Source organism: Macrotis lagotis, chromosome X, assembly GCF_037893015.1.
Source record: "Macrotis lagotis isolate mMagLag1 chromosome X, bilby.v1.9.chrom.fasta, whole genome shotgun sequence".
Taxonomy (NCBI): domain Eukaryota; kingdom Metazoa; phylum Chordata; class Mammalia; order Peramelemorphia; family Peramelidae; genus Macrotis; species Macrotis lagotis.
The window spans coordinates 242,777,183-242,797,025 of NC_133666.1; the positions used below are offsets into that span (position 1 = coordinate 242,777,183).

General features: G+C 39.1%; 1 pseudogene; it reads left to right on the top strand.

Annotated features, from left to right (window-relative positions):
• Positions 1 to 744: 744 nt before the first annotated feature.
• Positions 745 to 1,147, top strand: LOC141501799 (fatty acid-binding protein 5 pseudogene; annotated as a pseudogene).
• Positions 1,148 to 19,843: the final 18,696 nt, after the last annotated feature.

Sequence of the window (19,843 nt, forward strand, 5' to 3'; positions counted from 1 at the left end):
GAGTCCAACCTATCTTTTCAGATTAATTTCATTCTTCTCTCACTCACAGACTCTATATTCCAGCCAAACTATCCTCCTCCCCATTTTCCAGATAGTACATTCCATCTCTTGCCACATACCTTTGCCTAGGATGTCTCTGATGCTGAATTACTCTCTCCATCTCATCTCCAGTTCCTCTAATCCCTAGTTCCTTTCAAGGCTCTGCTCACTTGCCACCTCCTATGAGAGACCTCTCCTGATTCATTCCCTGACTGTTAATGTTTCCCACCAAAATGATTTTCTACTTATTTAATGTATGTTTTGATTGTACTTTTTTTGCATAAAGGCCAGATTCTCCTTATAGGATATAAGCTCATTGAGAATAGGCATTCTTCCATTTTTTTCTTTGCATTTCTTGCATCTTGATCTCCTGCCAAATACAAAGTAGCTGCTTAACAAATATTTGTTGAATCAAATTAGTGTTTTTGTGCAAAACACAAGAAATATAAACAGGGATTATTTAAGAGACATTATCCTTCTTAAAGGGTTTTAAAGTCTAGTTGTGGGAGACAGGCTGGTGGCCAGGCTTATTTACAAAGATAGTGATTGACATCTGAATCCTAACTCAAAAATGTTATTGACCTGTAAAGATTTGGGGGTCTTCCTTTAACAAAGAAAGGATAGCATGCCTTTCCTCCACTTTTCAGTGCCACCGTCTGCTCTCTTCTCAGGGTTTCTTCCCTCCTCTTCTCTCCTGAATTCATCATGGCCCTTCTCTAGCATCTGCTGGGCAAATGGTGCCTTGTGGAAAGTAAAAGATTTGATAAGTACATGGAGGAATTGGGAGTGGGAATGGCCTTGAGGAACATGTCTGGAATGGCCAAACCAGATGTTATAATCTCTGAAAATGGGGATGTAGTTACCATTAAGACTGAGAGCACCATAAAAAATACACATCTCTTTTAAATTTGGTGAGAAGTTTGAAGAAAATACAGCTGATGGCAGGAAAACTCAGACTCTTTGTACCCTTGAAAATGATGCATTGATCCAGCACCAGGAATGGGATGGGAAGGAAAACACAATAACAAGGAAAGTAGAAGATGGGAAGTTATTGGTGGACTGTGTTACGAATGTTGTGACTTGCCACAGGGTCTATGAGAAGGCCTAGTAAAGAAATTCCATCTTCATGTGGAATTAGCTGTCATGAATGCACCAGCTCAGTTCAGTGAGCAAACTCTCCAACCAAACTTCCTTGCTTTTTCTTCTTCTCTTCCTTTCTATGGTCTGTTATTTCAGTGACTGACTACTTGCAAATAGTTTTATTTCCAAGAATTGATGTAATTAGGATTGTTTTGATAGTAAATAAAGAATTGTGCAATTAAAAAAAACAAAGAAAGAACAGGATACTAAAGCATAAACAAATGAAATTGATTTTTGAATTTAGTTGACACATGATTCCATCAACAATTGAATAGTCGGGGGGACAGCTAGGTGGCGTAGTGGATAAAGCACCGGCCCTGGAGTCAGGAGGACCTGGGTTCAAATTTGGTCTCAGACACTTAATAATTATCTAGCTGTGTGGCCTTGGGCAAGTCACTTAACCCCACTGCCTTATAAAAACTAAAAAGAAAAAATTGAATAGTCAACATAGTTACCTGCCACACAGAAAATGCAAATGATTTGGGTCTTTTCTATTAATAAAGCTACATTCTTTTTTTTTAGGTTTTTTTGTAAGGCAAATGGGGTTAAGTGGCTTGCCCAAGGCCACACAGCTAGGTAATTATTAAATGTCTGAGATCGGATTTGAACCCAGGTCCTCCTGACTCCAGGGCCGGTGCTTTATCCACTGTGCCACCTAGCCGCCCCATAAAGCTACATTCTAAAAGGATAAAAAGAATAAATATGGACCATATTTTTATCCCTGAATAGTATGTAGTTGTATACATATATTCACACATATGAATATACCTCTCTCTCTCTCTCTCTCTCTCTCTATCTCCATATATTTATGTGAGCAGTTGTGCAACATTGGATAGAAAATCAACCTTGGGGTCAGGAAGAAAAGTTCAAGTCTGATACATCTGTAGTAGCTTTATAAACATTTCATTTAATTTTTTAGTACTTCAGATACTAAAGATAACTCTTAAATTTCTACACTGAAGATTCCTCATGCAGAAAAAATCAGAAGTTCCAATAATAATAATAATAATAATAACTAGCATTTATGTAATGTTTTAAAGTTTGGAAAGTACTTCACAAATATTATCTTTTTATTTTTATATTAATTCTGAGAGATAGGCACTATTATTATCCTGATTTTATAGGTGGGGAACTGAGGCAGAGGTAAAGTAAATTTCTCAGAGTCTTGTAATTAAAGTCTGAAAGTGGATTCCAATTGAGTCTTCCTTACTGCAGGTCCAGAATTTTATCCACTGCACACCTAACTGCCTCCAAGAACAGCAACAACAAATATAGTGTCTCATTGTACTGCAGAGGTGACTCTGGGTTCTTGAAAGCTACACCAGTGGAATAAACAAGTTGAAAGGTGGCATAATAAACTAGGAAAATAAAACAATTCACAAAATCTGGTTTCAAATTCTGGTTTTGCCATTTATTTCCTGTGTGACTTTGGACAAGTCATGAAACAACTTGGGCCTCAGTTTCTTCATCTGTCAAAATAATGGAGATGAATTAGATGGTATTTGATTCTCATTTGTAATTCTAGATAGATGATTCTATGATTCTGGAAGATACTATTGAGTTGAGAAGACTTCTAGTAAGAGCATAGTGATGGATATATGTTCATTAAGAGTAGCTACAACATAGGAAGAATAGCAAATAGACAAATCTGGTGATTCTTTATACTCAAACAAAGGGTGAATGACTGTTAGTGAGTGAGTAGAAGTCAACTTAGAAGTCTTTAATAGAATGTTCTTGCTCTTGACTGATTAGCTAACAACTTTTATCAATGGGTAAAGGCATAGATGGAATGCTTGTCAAATTTTCAGTCAACATAAAACTGGCAGGAATCACTTACCATATTGAATGACAGAATCTAGATCCAAATGCCTCCACCAGGCTAGAGAATTGGGCCAAATCTCAATAAGATAATTTTTAGTAGGGTTAAATGTCAAATTCTTCTCTGGGGATCCCCAAATCAACTTTAACAATATGAAATGGGCAAAATGTGGCTGGACAGTGACTATTTTTTTTATTTTGATTTTTTTAAATTTAAGGCAATGGAATTAAATGACTTGCCCAAGGTCACACAGGGAATTATTAAGTATCTGAGACTGGTTTTAAACTCAGGTCCTCCTGACTCCAGGGCCTGTGCTCTATCCAACATGCTAACCAGCTTCTACCACAGCTAGCTTTTTAAATGAAGATCAGGGGCTCTTAGTAGTCTCCATGATATAATGTAGTAGTTATAAAAGTTAATGCAGCTTTAAGCTTCATTAAGAAAAATCAGTAGTCACTCTACTCTTACCTGATCAGATCACACTGAGAATAGTATATCCAGTTCTTGGTGTCATTTGTTAAAAAAAAACAAAACTAACCCATTGACAAGCTAAAGTGCATAGAGGATGATAGAGGAATATGCCATTTAACTGAATGAAAAATGCTTAAGTATAGTACTGGGGAATGATGGAAAATACTAATTGTGTTTAGTTGGAGAAGAGGTAATTGTCTTCAAATAGCTGAAGGGAATTCTTGTAAGATAGGGATCAGCCTTGTTCTATAGTATAGAACTATGAACAAAAAGTAGAAGATAAAAAAAATTTCAGATTGATGTGTGGTAAACGGTATTGTCATCAATATCATCATTATCACCATCATCATAGTTAACATTTCTATCACAAAATTTAGTTCCATATTTTTCCACCATTGTCATTGCTGATCACAACTCCCTCCTTTCGTATTTCTCCACTACCATGGACTATATTTTCTCTCTCCTTTCACTGACTCTGCTGTAGGGTAACTGAATGGTGCAGCAGACAGATCCCTGACCCTGGGGCCAAGAGGCCCCAAGCCCCTATACCACCCCTTAGGCCCAGCATCCACCTGGCCCTATGGTCCCAGACAGGCCATCCAATCCCAGCCTCTTGCAAGAAGTAAAAAAGAAAATGCGTTATATCTGACCACTCCCCCCCCCCATAGTCCATCCTCTCCTCCTTCATTCACATCCCCACCCCTTCCCCCTGCTCCCCCCTCCTTCTTACTCCAGATATCTATACCACATTGAGTATATATGCTATTTCCTCTCCTAGCCACCTCTGATGAGAGTGAAGATTCCTTCATTCCCCCTTGCCTCCCCGCCTTCCATATCATTGCAATAGCTCATTGTAATAAAGAAAAAATCTTATTATATGAAATATCTTGGCCTATTCCCCCTCTCCTTTTTCTTTCTCCCATTACATTTCCCTTTTTTTCTATTGAGTCCATTTTTACACCATATTTTATCTTCAAATTCAGCTTCCTCCTGTGCTTCAACTATAAAAGCTCCCTCTACCTGCTCTGTTAACTGAGAAGGTTCATATGAGTATTATCACTGTCATTTTTCTATGCAGGAATACATGCAGTTCATCATCATTAAGTCCCTCATCTTTTCCCTTTCTCCTCCAATCTCTATGCTTCACCTGAGTCCTGTATTTGAAGATCAAACCTTCTGTTCAGCTCTGGCCATTCCAACAGGAACATTTGAAATTTCCCTGGTTCATTGAAAGTCCATCTTTTTCCCTGGAAGAGGACATTCAATTTTGCTGGGTAGTTGATTCTTGGTTGCATCCTAAACTCTTTTGCCTTCCAGTATATTATATTCCAAACCCTATGAGCTTTTAATATAGTTGCTGCTAAGTCCTGTGAGATCTTGATTGCAGTTCCCTAGTATTTGAATTGTGTCCTTCTGGCTGCTTGTAATATTTTCTCTTTGACTTGGGAGTTCTGGAACTTGGCTATAATATTCCTGGGGGTTGATTTTTGGGGATCCCTTTCTCAGGGGGATCTGTGGAGTCTCTTCATTTCTATTTTGCCCTCTGCTTCTAGGGTATTGGGGCAGTTTTCCTGTAGTAATTCTTTGAAAATGATGTCAAAGCTCTTTTCCTGATCATGACTTTTCAGGTATTCCAGTAATTTTTTTTAGGCTTTTTCCAAGGCAAATGGTGTTAAGTGGATTGCCCAAGGCCACACAGCTAGGTAATTAATAAGTGAGACTGAATTTGAACCCAGGTACTCTTGACTCCAGGACTGGTGCTTTATCCACTATGCCACCTAGCCACACCCCCCCAATAACTTTTTGAACTGTTTTATCCATTTGACTTAATCTGGTTTTTAGCATGCTATTTTCTTCAGCATTTTTTTTTTGATTTCCTTGACTGAGCTGCTGACTTCATTTTCATGTTTTTCCTGCATCTCTCTCATTTCTTTTCCCAGTTTTTCTTCTAACTCCCTCATTTGATTTTCAGTCTTTTTTGAACTCTATCATAGCCTGAGCCCAATTTCTGTTTTTCTTGGAGTCTTTAGATGCAGGAGCTTGTGCTTCCTCATCTTCAGACTGAGTGTTTTGATCCTTCTTGGGCTCACAGGCAAAATATTTCTCAATGGCGTCCCTCTTGTTTCTCTCCTTGCTCAGGCCTGGGCCTGGTTTTGGGGTGCTTCCTGAGCTTTTTGGAACACTCCCACAAGGGTCTCAGTGTGTGAGGCTCTGTCCTCCCTCCTGGTCTGTGAATGACCATATGCGCCCCCCTCTGCCACAAGGCTGAGGTGGGAGGGGCTGCTGTTCTATGGGGGGGCCTAGACTGCAATCAGGATTTGAATGTGGTCAGAGCCCCACAGTCCTGTTCCAGGGGCAGAGGACAGAGCTCGGCAGCCTCTCTCTTTTCACTCCCCTCCCTCAGCTCAATGGGCTCATGCCCTGGGGGCTCCTGTTTACCTGCTCCACCTGCTTCTGTTTCCTGGATCTGGCCAAGCTGCTTGCTATGTGCCCTGAGGGCTGGGCTTCACGTGCTTGCTCTGACAGAGGTCTCCCCCCCTTCTCCCAAGTTGTGCCCGGTGCTCCCGGGGTGTAGCTCAGGAAACTCCCCCGCTGCTTCACCCCTCTGGTGGGCCGCCCCTCCAACCCCGGGGGAGCAGAGCCTTTCTGCTCTTTTCCAAGTTACCTTGAGTAGAACTGCCTCACTGGGACCCTCTGTGGGTTCTGTCTCTTGAAAATTTAGAGTCCTTAGTTTAGAAGATTTATCTTAATACTTCTATAAGGCCTACGATGTGCTAGACATTGTGCTAAGTTCTTTATAAACTATATCCCCTTGGATCATCACAACAGCCCTGGTTGTTAGGCATAATTATTTCCTTCATTTTACAGGTGAAAAACCTGAAGCAGAGAGAGGTTAAGTGACTTGTGCAGGGTCATATAACTAGTAAGTATCTGAGGTCATATTTGATTTCAGACCTTTCTGACTCTAGGTTCAATCCCCTAGCCACTATATCATACAGCTACTCTAAGTACAAAAGAACTGAAGGAGATGCCTCAGGAGGTAGTGGGGTCTTCACTAGAGATTTTAGTTGAAACCTGGATTGCAACTTGTGGGGATCACAGAGCTAGAGCAGGGAGCTACTGAAACCTTTCTCAAGTATAGGAGTTAGACCAAATGTGTCCAGAAGTCTTTTCTAATACTGGAATACTGGGATACTTTGGTTTGAAAGCAGCCTAAGTCTGAGGAGGCATGTCACCAGGTCACCCACTAAGTTACAAGTTCTTCAGCCATGGCAGCCTTAAAGACCCTCTCTTTAGTTCTAAACGGGTTGCTGTCTGTGTGGGTGAAGGGGCCACCCATGCTGATGAAATTGAAGATCCTCAAGGTAAAGCAGTCTATTAAAGCCATCTTAAGATTGTTCCTTTTTATGTACACTTGAAATATTCCACTTGAACAGTTTAGCTTAGGGGAAAAAAAATCACTTTCATCTAACAGATGAAAATCAGCAACCTACCTTTAATGTTGCAGAATAGAATTCACTGGATCCATTTGACCAGTATTGTATCAGGTTATGCTTACCTTATAGAAGAATAATGAAGTCTGGCTGCCAAGGGAAAAGCAAATATGTGTTTGGTCTGATAAATGTTACTTTCTGCTGGAGTGCTTTCATCAAGCCCGGCAGGACTTGCTTAGAGTTTGCACAATTTGTCATGCTGTTAGTATCAAAGGCAAAACTCAAACCTCAGCTTGTCCAAGATGCTACAAAACCCTTCCTTCTGTTTTTCTTTAATCCATTTGCTACTGCCTTCTTTTCTCATTGTAAGTTCTATTTTGTGTAAGAAAATGACCCCATTTATGATTCTACAAAGGGAAGCATTTTCAAACCTTCAATTGATCATCTCAGTCATTTCAGTGACAGAATTAGATAATACTAAAAGACTGCCCCGGCAAGAACAAATAGAAACTGGGCCCTGTAACTTGGGTATTTTTGTATGAGATTTGATTGTAAAATATTCAGTGACATCTTGAGTGCTGTGTTTGATTAATGGGAATCGTAAAGGAATATTTAGCTCTTACAATGCAGAATACCAAGTATTTCAAAAGCCTCAAAGGCAAATAATGCTCTGTGTTTCATCTTGCTGTGCTTTTAGCCTCTTTGGCTGCACCTAATGGCAATTGTAATAATATTAGGGAATTCTGACCGAAGAAGAAAATTTATATTTGCCTCCCTATTTTTCATAGGCTTTTGTTTTAAGAATGTACTTGTTTGACTGCAAGGACCTCAGATTTAGAAAAGGAGAGAAAAAAAAATATATAAAACTGTTGCATTACAGATTGTTGTTGTTGTTGTTTGATCATTTTTAGTCGTTCACTATCTGGGTTTTTTTTTTTTGGAAAACATGTTGAAGTTTGCCATTTTCTTCTCCAGCCCATCTTGGAAATGAAAACCAGAGGCAAACAGGATTAAGTGAACTGGACATGGTCACATGGCTAGCTAGTGAGTGTCTGAAGCAGAATTTGAACTCAGGAAGATGATTTCCGATTCCAGGCTCTTCAAACTCTATCTACTGCATCACCTATCTGTCCAGAGCATAAAAGACAGATAGAACATTTTAAAGTATCACACTTCTATTAGCAATATTGCAACCTCCCCTCACAACCAATCCCTAAAAATGCAGGAACATCTCATTGGCCAGTTGAGTCAATACCTAGTCCCTTGTTAACAGTGCTGTGAGGTAATGCTCATAAGTCAAGACATGTCATCAATTTAGAATAGCATTACTAGTATCGCAGTTACCAATATCTTTTGTCATCCTTGCTTGCGCCACATCAGATAACCAAGTGATTGCCAACTGCTCCCCATTGGATGTCACATCTCTGCTACAGTGAGTATTCAGATTGAGTTACCTATTTTTCTAAACAACATCCTCTGAGGATTCTGTGGTCCCTTGATCTCTACTAAGCCTAAGCTGAGAGAGGTCAGTTGGTCTTTCAGGGGACTTCTGCCATCTGTCTCAGGGTGTTGTGCTTAGGAAGCTGCAGCTCTGCAGGCGAACCTCCTAAATCTGAGATATAATATCAGGTGCAGAAAAGACCTGACTTCTCTGCTGACCATCCATTCTGGGGAGGGGCTAGGAAGGGGAAAAGGGGGTGCTGAGTCAAACAAATCTTTCTTGAGCAAGGAAGAGCTGAAACGTCTTCCAACAGGCTCTTCTGGACAGGACTGATGAAGCTTTTCCCTTTACCTAAGCTACCCCTACCTGCTCCTTTCCTATCTGCTCCATCACTTAAACCTTCCCCTCCATCTGTCCTCTCTCTGATTGGACCTGGATATTTTTATATTTGTCTTCCCCACTAAAACGTACTGGTTTATGGCTTGGTTTTGGGTTGTTTGGGGGTTTTTTTGCCTTTCTTTGTATCTTTTAGTATTTTAGTATTCTTTGTATCTTTAGTATTTAGCTGATTGCCATTTGTATCTTTTAGTATCTGGAGTAGCTTTCTTTGTATCTTTGTATCTTTTAGTGCCCACCTGAAAGCAAGCATTTAATAAATTATTGTTAACTGACTATCTGGATGTGGCAAATAAACCCACCATTTCCTCAAATGGAAAAGCAATTGAATGAACTTCTGTGGTCCTAGTGGATAAAGCACTGGACTTAGAGTCAGGAGACCCTGACTGTGGTCACTTGACACTAACTGTGTGACTGAACAAGTCATTTGGCACCAATTGCCTCCCCCCATCAAAAAGAAAAAAAAATGAAACTTTAGTGAGGAAACTTTTTTTAAACTTTCCCAAATCATGCCCCTTTTTTCTATGCAAATGGTAGGGCTGTTGAAGAAACCTGAAAGAGAAATAGTGACAATTTTCCCAGTTTCCCTAGCAACAAAGAATAATAACTTGCTTTCTCTATATACAGTGGACAACGAGGTGGAGCAGTAGATAGAATGCTGGACTTAGAATCAGGAAGATTCATCTTCAAGCATTCAAATTCAACTTCAGACATTTACTAGTTGTGTGACCCTTAACTCTGCCTCCGTTTTCTTATGTGTAAAATGCACTGGAGAAGGAAGCTTAAGCTACTTCAGTATCTGCCAAAAAACAAACAAACCGAAATGGGGTCATGAAGAGCTGACCATGACTGAAATGGCACAATAACTCTCTATACAGCAACCCAATGCCCCATAGTGTGTAGTCTTTGTTTTACTTACTCTTCATCCATCTATCATACACACACACACACACACACAAGTATATCTATTTATTTATCATATTTAGAAGGTGGTAGTGTTACTCCAGAGAGGCATACATTTCTAGTCTGTGAACTATGAGCTGATCTGCCAGAGTTGTTCCAGTGATGTCTGCTGCATTGCCAACTGCTTGCTGATGGAAGTGCTGTCCATGAATCTTTCCATATTATGATCCTTTGCCTATACATTACCTCTGGTTTTACTATTGCTAAACCTCTGATTATTTCCTGAATCATTGAAGGCTCCAGGCTGTCTTGTGGTGTGTGCAGCCTTCTTTATATGTTGTTGGTATATAACTGAAGTCTTAGAAATACTCTAGAGGGGAATGTACCAGAACCAACTCTAACCAAGAGCTGATTGTTGAATTTTCAGTGTGAGCCTACAGTGCTACTAATTGGGTTTGATTTGTTGTTTTGTTGATTGTCAATATTAAGAATATGTTACTAATGCAGGCTAAACTTAAAAGTGTTTAATACATTTATTTTTCTTCATAGAACAGTTGTTAAACATTTACTAGCACACTCCTATATCACACTATAAACAGGAATGTAGGAATGTAGAAGAGGGGAATAAAGTCATCGCTAGACTAGAGATCTTGACTGTATAATAATAATAATAATAATAATAATAATAATAATAATAATAGATAGCATTTGTATAGGACATTAAGATTTTCAACGTACATCTACTACCTCATTTGCACCTCACAATACCCCTGGATCCTATCCAAGTCAGTGATTAGTTTTTTTCAGACAAGTCTTTTTTCTTACACTTAAATGTTTCAGTAGTTTAGGAATGTCCCCAGGATGTGAGCACTAATATGATCTCAGTTCCTCCTTCTCTTCTCATCCTGTGTGGTTCTTGTTCAGTTGAATCTTTTTGTTAGTCCACAGTGTATTAATTGACTAGAGACTTGTTCTGGATTTCACATTTCATGGATACCAGTGTTTTCCACTCACTCTTGCTCCATGCTCCCTTGCCTCTCTTTCTGATCATATATGTTTCCTTAAACTACTTCTTAATAAAGTGTGTGGCATGTGTAAATAGTAATGCTTAGTCAATGTTTATTCATTGACCTACTGACTTCCCATCCACATACCATTCTTGGTAATGTATTGCCATCTCTTTATGTCTGGGACACCTTTCTCAGTAGCCCTAGAGATCACAGCAATGCTTCTTCTTTCTTCCCTGCCTCTAATCCTTTTCTCTTTCAGTTGTTTCTTCATACAACTTCCAAATTAATTTTCTTACTCTTAGTCTGGTTCCTCTACTGCCTGACTCCAATTGACTTTTTCAGTCTTTTTTTTATTTCTCTCATTTATTATTTATTACTTCTCTTCATGTATTCTCCAATCAAACGGAATCACTAGCTGTTCTCTAAACTCAACCCACTTCTTCCACTTTTGACCATTACAGCATAGCAGCCAGTATGCCTAGAATACAATTCTTGTAAGAATTTGCTTCTAAGAAATCCTTCCTCCAAGGCTAAGCTCAAGTGCCACTGCTCCTTTGTCTTCCTCCTCTATTTTTCCAAGAGCACCTGTTGCTAACTTGGTGGCAAAGTGGATAAAGTGTGGGAATTGGTATCAGCAAGACCTGATTTCAAATCTGGTCTTAGACACTAACTATGTGACTCTGAGCAAGCCACTTAATCCTCTCTGCCTCTGTTTCTTCAACTGTAAAACACTGGACAATAATAACCTTACTTCACAGGGTTGTTTTGAGAATTAAGTGATATAACTTATGTAAAGTGCTTTGCAGATCTTAAAGCACTATATAAATGCCCCCTTTTCATCTTCTTCCTCCTCATCTCATTTCCTTTTTCTTCTTTCTCATTTTACTTCTTCTGATTCTTCTTCTTGTTCTTCTCCTGTTCATTCTTCTCATTCTCATCTTTTTCTTCCTCTGCCTTTATCTTCTCCCCATTCTTCTTTCCTTTCTCCTTCCTATTTTTGTTCTTGTTCTTGCCTTTCTCCTCTTCACCTTCTTTCTCCTCTTCTTCTACTTCCTTCCTCTCTTCCTTCTTCTCCTCTCCTTTTGCTCCATCACACCCTATCTTATATTATACTTATCTGTGCACATATTGTGTCATACTTTACTAGAGTACATGTTCCTTAAGGGTAAAGTTACTCTTTCAGTTTTAATTTTTGTGTCTCTAGGGCTTAGAACATGCTAGTGCCTAGCATAGAGCAGGTGGCACAATGAATAGAATATTAGGTCCAAAATCAGGAAGATCTGAATTCTAGCTTCAATCTAGCCTCAAATACTTCTAGTCTCAACCTAGCCTCAAGTACTTAGTAGCTCTGTGAGCCTGGGCAAGTCAGTTAAATTCTGCTTGCCTTAGTTTCCTCATTTCTAAAATGGGAGCTAGGAACGCTATTACCTCTCAGGGTTGTTGTGAGGATCAAATAAGTTAATAATTCTAATGCAATTAGCATTCTAACACACATATATCCATATACTTCTCTGTTTACATATTGTTTCCACCACAAAGAATGTAAGCTCCTTTAGGCAGAGACTAGTTTCCTTTTGTTTTAAATTTTATCCATTTTATTCTTAATTTAAGAAATAAAGTAAGCTTTTCCATACCATAGTAGAACAGAAAAAGATAATTGTAAATGAAACTATTATATCCAACTTACTATTCTCTTTAAATATATAATAAAGTTACCATGGTTAAAGGTTAAATTTTTTTAGAATGATTTTATTTATTTTGAGTTTTACAATTTTTCCCCCATTCTTGCTTCCCTCCCCCCACCCCCCACAGAAGGTAGTCTGTTGTCTTTACATTGTTTCCATGGTATTCATTGATCTCAGTTGAATGTGATAACAGAGAAATCATATCCTTAAGGAAGAAAAATAAAGTATGAGATAGTAAAATTACATAATAAGATAACAGATTTTCCTTATTTGAAGGTAATACTCTTTGATCTTTGCTCAAAGTAAAGGTTAAAATTTTTTATTATTAATAGTATTACTAATGGTGGCAATAGTAATGTTGGTATTGTATATATAAAGGTTAACTATTTATTATGAATAGTATTAATAATGATGGTGTTATAGTTGTTGCTGGTCATTCTTTGTTTTCAAAGAGGATCAATGACATCACCGGTTGATGACTTGGATGTGAATTGGATATAAGTAAGGCAGAGTTGTGCAAAGTCAGCAACCTCACTTTGTCTTCTAGAATCATCAACGTCCAATGGCAAGACAAAAGTCAAGATGACTGGAAATGGTACAGGATGCAGTGGTGATCTTGGTGTCTTTGATGCCATCCAAGCTCTAAAGTGTTCCACAACTCTTGCATCAATCATCTTCAGGGACATTGGAACAAATAAGGAGATCTTCATATGATTGGGGTAGACATTCCCCTAACTCACCAATGGATTTGAGGCCTCTATCTACCTAGATAATAATTTTATTGGGGTGTGGCTGCTGCACATGCTACAGTTTCTTTTTTTTTAGGTTTGTTTGGTTTTTTTTGTAAGGCAAATGGGGTTAAGTGGCTTGCCCAAGGCCACACAGCTAGGTAATTATCAAGTGTCTGAGACCAGATTTGATCCTGCTTTATCCACTGCGCCACCTAGCTGCCCCACATGCTACAGTTTCTTGAAGCTACAGTTGAGAATGGGGTGACAGATAGACGACAAAGGTAAATGAACATCCCTGAAAAGGTCTTGGCTGCCCACACATCAGAGGTGCTAGTCCTTCCTGAACACAAGTAGTAGTAGTAAGTACTTGATAAAAGTTGGTTCAGTTTAATTGAGTCATAGAGTTCCATGACTGGCAAAGTAATACCAGGTTTTTCATTTTGGAGTCAACACATCTGGTCACTCCTAGTTCCACCCTAATTCTCAAGTTAATAGCTAACATAAGAAGAGTGGATAATTTAGACATTATCACAGACATTTCTATGAACTGGATGGCAACAAGCACTAATTAAGTGTTAACTATTTAGATGATGCAGTGGATAGAGCATGGGCCCTGGACTCAGGAGTTCATATCTGGCCTCAGACACTTAATAATTACCTAGATGTGTGGCCTTGGGCAAGTCACTTAACTCCATTGCCTTGCCAAGAAAAAGTGTTAACTATTTGAGGGGATGGTGTCCATCAATTGGGAAATGGTTAAACAAGGAGATTGTGATGGAATACTGCTATGCTATAAAAAAATGATGAATTTAAGGATCTTAGAAAAACACAAATAGGCTTGCACAAACTAATGAAGAATGAAATGAGTAGAAACAAGAGAATGTTGTTTACAGTAACAGCAATATTGTTTTAAGAACTTTGAGTGACTAAATTAACAAAGAACATATGAAAGAAGATATGAAAGAAGATGCTATCTGCATCCAGAGAAGAACTAATAGAAGTATGTATAGAATATATATAAAATATACATATCTATACACATAATGTTTTGTCTCTCTGTGTGTGTATATATGTACACATATTTGTGTTTAATAGTAGCCATCTTTAGGGCAGGTGGGGGAAGGGAAGAATAAAAGGGGGAAAAGGAAAATTACATAGTATTATATATTTAAAAGGAATTAATTGTAAGTTGGACATAATGGATTAGTAGTTTCATGTACAATCATTTTTTTATTCTACATGTTATGGAAATGCTTATTTTATTTCTTAAATTCAGAATAAAAGAAATAACATTTAAAAAAAAAGAAAACCAATCTCTGCCCTAAAGGAGCAACTTACATTCTCTGTGGTGAAAACAATATATATATAAATTTGAGAAAGAAGAGAATGCTTTAACTAGGGAGAAGAGGAAAGACCTATTGTAAGAAGTGAACCTTGAATGAAGCTAGTCATTCCAAGAAATAGAGGTAAGGAGGAAGTGTATTTCAATCTTGGAGGAGTTATACCCTGTAGAAAAAGGTGCAGAGGCAGGAGACAGATGTTTGGAGAAGAGTAAAATGTCCAGTTTGGCTCTAAGTCAAAGGCATGAAGAGGAATAATGTGCATTAAGCCTGGAAAGGTAGGCTAGAACCAGATTGTGGAGGGTATTAAGTAACAAAATAAGGAGTTTGTATTTTAACTTTGAGGCAGTAAGCAGAGCACAGAAAAATGTTGATCAAGAGAGTAACAATATCAGACCTGTGCTTTAAGAAGATTATTTTGGCAGCCAAGTGAAGGACAGATTGGCTAGGGAAGAGAAAGGAAGCCGGAAGACCAATAAGGTGGCTATTTCAGTAGTCCAAATGAGAAATGGTGTTGTAGTGATTGAGCTGTTGGCCATGCTAGTAGGGAGAATATGAGGGATGTTATGGACATAAAATTGACCAGGCTTGCAGATGTTTGTTTATGGGATCAAGGGAGAGGAAAGTGCATTAAAAGGTTATAAAACAGAGAGCATTTTGTGAGACATAAATGAGAAAGTTGCTACCACTAGTGAGAATCGAAGATGGATTCATGGTGGAGTTAGAATTTTGTTTGAGTTTCACCAACACAATTAATACAAAAATGCATTAAAAAGGTGAGAACAAAATGATACCCCTGCCAATAGATTAGTGATGCCTCATTAGGATGGTTTCAGAAGTGAGACTTAAGAAGATGTAGATGTATGTATTATGAGGAACATTGGCATGTTCCAAGAATATGGGCTCATATTGTTAGGCAAAGAAACCTATGAATAAGATCTGGAATGAGAACATAGGAAATAAAAGGTAGAGAGAATAGAAGTATCATTAGTCAAAGGCTCAAGATCCAGAGTATTTATTCAACCAGGGGTTGGAGGTGGGAAGTTCCTTTGCTAAACCTCATCTCTTCATGAATCATATTATGATTTGAATTACAGTATTATCCCTATCATATTGCCTTACCAGATAGTGAACTGCTTGAGAGCAGACATTTCTTTCCTCCCATCTCTGATCTGGGACAAGTCACAACCTCACTTCCCTTGTACCCACAGCCCTTCCAGCATGTCATCTTTTTAAATTATCAGTTTAGCCAATCTATTACTCTTCTGTTTCTTTACCAAGAGACTTTCCTGGCATCTTTCAAGTCCCAGCTATAATCCCAACTTGTACAGGAATTCTTTCCTGATTCTCTTTAATTCTAATGCCTTTTTTGGTAACCCCAGTGTTTATTACAGTGTCTGATACATGCATAGTATGACCTAGAAAAACGTTGACTGTCCTCAGAGGATGACTTGGCCATCTTCCTTGCTAATGCTCCCATCTCTTCCTATCTCCTCTGTGACATTACTTTATAAATTATTCACAGAACCTCAAAATTAAAAGGGATGCTAGATGTCTGGTTCAAGTCAAATCTAAACAAGATTCTCCAAAGAATTCTCCACTCAACAAATGGTGACCCAGGTTTTGCTTTTAAAAACTCTCATGAGAGGAAATCCATTGATTCTATTTTCTAAAGAACAAGTCCATTTCTTTTTGCACATGATAATTATTCAAATACCTAAATATAGCTATCATGTTCAAACCTTCCCCTTCCCCAGTCTTAGAGATTAAATATTCCCAATTTTCATGAAATAGAATTTTCAGATTCCTTATTATTCTTATCATCCTCAGATTTTCCATATTCTTTGTAAAATGTGACACCTAGAACTTTACAAGACTCCAGATATGGTTTGACTAGGGCAGAACATAATGGGTATGTCAGCTCACTAGTCCTGGACTCCAAACTTTTCTTAATACAATCTAAAATTTCATTCTCTTTTTTTGGATTAAATATGTCATGATTGTATTTCAACTTCAAACCAAAACATCCCCTACATATGTTATTTCCCCTCATTAGAATGTGAGCCCATTGAGGATGGGGATATATTTGAATCACCAGTGCTTTGCATAGTACTTGGAACATAGTAAGCATTTAATTCAGTCATAATCATTCATTAACTCATTCATTCACTTAAGCCACATGTTTTTTTCAGATATTATTATGCAGCCATTTATTTTCCATCTTGAAGCATTGAGTAGGTATGGACAACTTTTTCAAAAAATTTAACAATGCATGAGAGAAGACACATGGGATAGCTCTTGGATGGGATAGGAAGGTCAAGAGAAGACATTTTTATGATTGAGCAGAGCTGAGACTATTTGTAGGCACATAAGAGGAAACTAAAGGAGAAAAGAAAATAGAACACTTTTCTAGAGCAATATTTTTTAGGAAATGGGACAAGATGATATAGATAAAGTCTTTTGCTGGGAGAGGGAAAACCTCCATCTCTGAGAGAAGAGGGAATGGAGAAAGAGTGAATGATAATGAGAAATTTGGAGAAATTAAGTAGTGTTTAAGAAACCTTTGCCAGAGAGCTTTAATTTTCTTGCAATATTTTTAAATTTTTTTTATTTATTTAAGCCAATGGGGTTGACTTGCCCAAGGTCACACAGTTGAGTAATTATTAAGTATCAGAGGTCAAATTTGAACTCAGGTCCTTCTGATTCCAGGGCCAGTACTCTATCCACTGTGCCACCTAGCTGTCCCTCTTGGATCCTACTCTTGACCACATCTCTTATTCCTGCTTTCACAATCTCTAACTTGAAGTTGGCTTTGTTTCCTTGCTGTTACCCTGATAGGCACTAAAGAATGAAATTTTGCATTCACATTCACAAAGAATGAAACAATTCTTACTTGAAGAGAACTTACATTCTGAATGAGAGCAATAACAAGAACATAGAAAAATCCACAACATATAGGATCGGAAAGTGAGGAGATTAAGTGACTTGCCCAGGGGATTTGAAACCAGGTCTTCTTGGATTTGATTCTGATTCTCTCTATTCCATGTGTCACAAGGGAAAATCATGTGGTTTACCTGTGGCACCAAAAGGAATGAGAGGCAAGGAAAAGCAAAGTGGAATACTAAGCAATCTGATAAGCCCTCTAGGCTGGGAGCAGGACCAACACATCCAATGTTGAGTAGCCATCCATACCTCTCAATATAGTAGAAGCAGGACTAGTACTTCCCCCTGAATTTGAGACTAACAGTTCCAAAGTGGAACTGGGAAAGTCAGGGAAGGGATACAACCAGGGTTATTTCCAGGGATCCTTGGGCATAATGATCCTTAGGTTAAGACAAGAAGTATGAGTCCATAGTGCTCTAGGATGCCTGGGTCTGTATTTTAGGGCATCTCAGGCAGGTTAGGGTCATAGGTGTTTGATCAGTCCAAGGATCACAGAACCTCCCAGGAATCAAAGCAATTTTCAGCAGCTAAGCAGCACAGTGATTCCTGTGTTAGATTTGGGTCTGCAAGAGTTTGAATCCTGCTTAAGACACTTACCAGTTGTGTGATCTTGGACAAGTCTTTAGCCTCAGTTTCTTGTCTTCAGTTTTCTCATCTGTTAAATGTGGATAACAATTGCATCCATATCATAGGGTTGCTAGAAAGATCAAATGAGATAATGTAAAGTGCTATGTAAACCTTAAAAGAGTATGTAAGTGCTAGCTGTTATTAGTTATAGGGAGGTGGAAGTCCTGCTGAGGTAGGTCTGAAGGGTTTTCTGCCTTTGAGATCAGAGCAAGGAGGTACCAATCAACCAGGAAATGGCACATGTGCAAACCTCTGACACTTCCTTGTTGTGAGATCTCAGCAAGTCACTTAACCCTGTTTGCCTCAGTTTCCTCATCTGAAAAATGAACTAGAGAGGGAAATGGCAAAACACTCCAGTATCTCTGCCAAGAAAATTCTAAATGGATTCACAAAGTTTCAGACATGACTGAAACAACAATCTTAAATGAACTAGTTTAGTATCTTCTCAATGGGGGTTTTTAGAGACAGAACAGGGCAGGAGCAAGGGGAATATACCAGGTAGGAGGAAAATGATATCAATGTTTGTCCTTTGTATTCAAAGAAGACCATGACATCAGGGAGGTGATGCCATGACATATATGCATCACATCCTTGATGTCATGGTCTTCTTTAAGAATGAAGGACAGGGGGGCGGAGCCAAAATGGCAACAAGAAGGGATCGAGTCTTAGGAGCTCTCTGATAAAACTCATCGGCTGAGGACTCTAACTAAACTTTCGAGAGACAGAACCCACAAAGGGACCCAGTGAGGCAGTTCTCCTACTCAAGGTAACCTGGAAAAGAGCAGAAAGGCTCTGCCCCCCGGGGGTCGGAGGGGCAGCCCACCAGAGCGAAAGAACTTCAGCCTCCCGGAGGCAGCCCCAGGACGCTGGGAGTCTCAGCTCACAGCAGCGAGGGAGTCTCCTGAGCTGCACCCCGAGGTGCACCGGGCACAAAGTGGGGGAACAGCGGGGGACCTCTGCCAGAGCGAGCACGTGGAGCCCAGCCCTCAGGGCACACAGCCAGCAGCTTGGTCTTTCTGCAGCCCAGAGCTGGAAACAGAAGCAGGCAGAGCTGGTAATCAGGAGCCTCCAGGGCATGAGCCCATTGAGCTGAGGGAAGGGAGTGAAGATAAACTGCAAGCTTGGTCCTCTGCCCCTGGAACAGGACTCTGGGGCTCTGACCATATTCAGATCCTGATCAAAGTCTAGGCCCCCCCATAGAACAGCAGGGCCCCCCCTACCTCAGCCCTGTGGTAGAGGGAGGTGCTTATGGTCATTCACAGACCAGGAGGGAGGACAGAGCCTCACACACTGAGACCCTTGTGGGAGTGCCCCAAAAGCTCAGGAAGCACCCCAAAACCAGGCCCAGACTGGGAAAATGAGCAAGCAGAGAAACAAAAGGAAGACTATTGAGAAATATTTTTCAAATGAGCCCAAGAAGGATCAAAATACTCAGTCTGAAGATGAGGAAGCACAAGCTCCTGCATCTAAAGACTCCAAGAAAAACAGAAATTGGGCTCAGGCTATGACAGAGTTCAAAAAAGACTTTGAAAATCAAATGAGGGAGTTGGAAGGAAAACTGGGAAAAGAAATGAGAGAGATGCAGGAAAAACATGAAAATGAAGTCAGCAGCTTAGTCAAGGAAATCCAAAAAAATGCTGAAGAAAATAGCATGCTAAAAACCAGCTTAGGTCAAATGGACAAAACAGTTCAAAAAGTTATTGAGGAGAAGAATGCTTTAAAAAAGCATAATTGGGCAGATGGAAAAAGAGATAAGAAAGCTCTCTGAGGAAAATAAATCCTTCAGACAAAGAATAGAATTCAGGGAGATTGATGAATTTACCAGAAATCAGGAATCAATACTTCAAAACCAAAAAAATGAAAA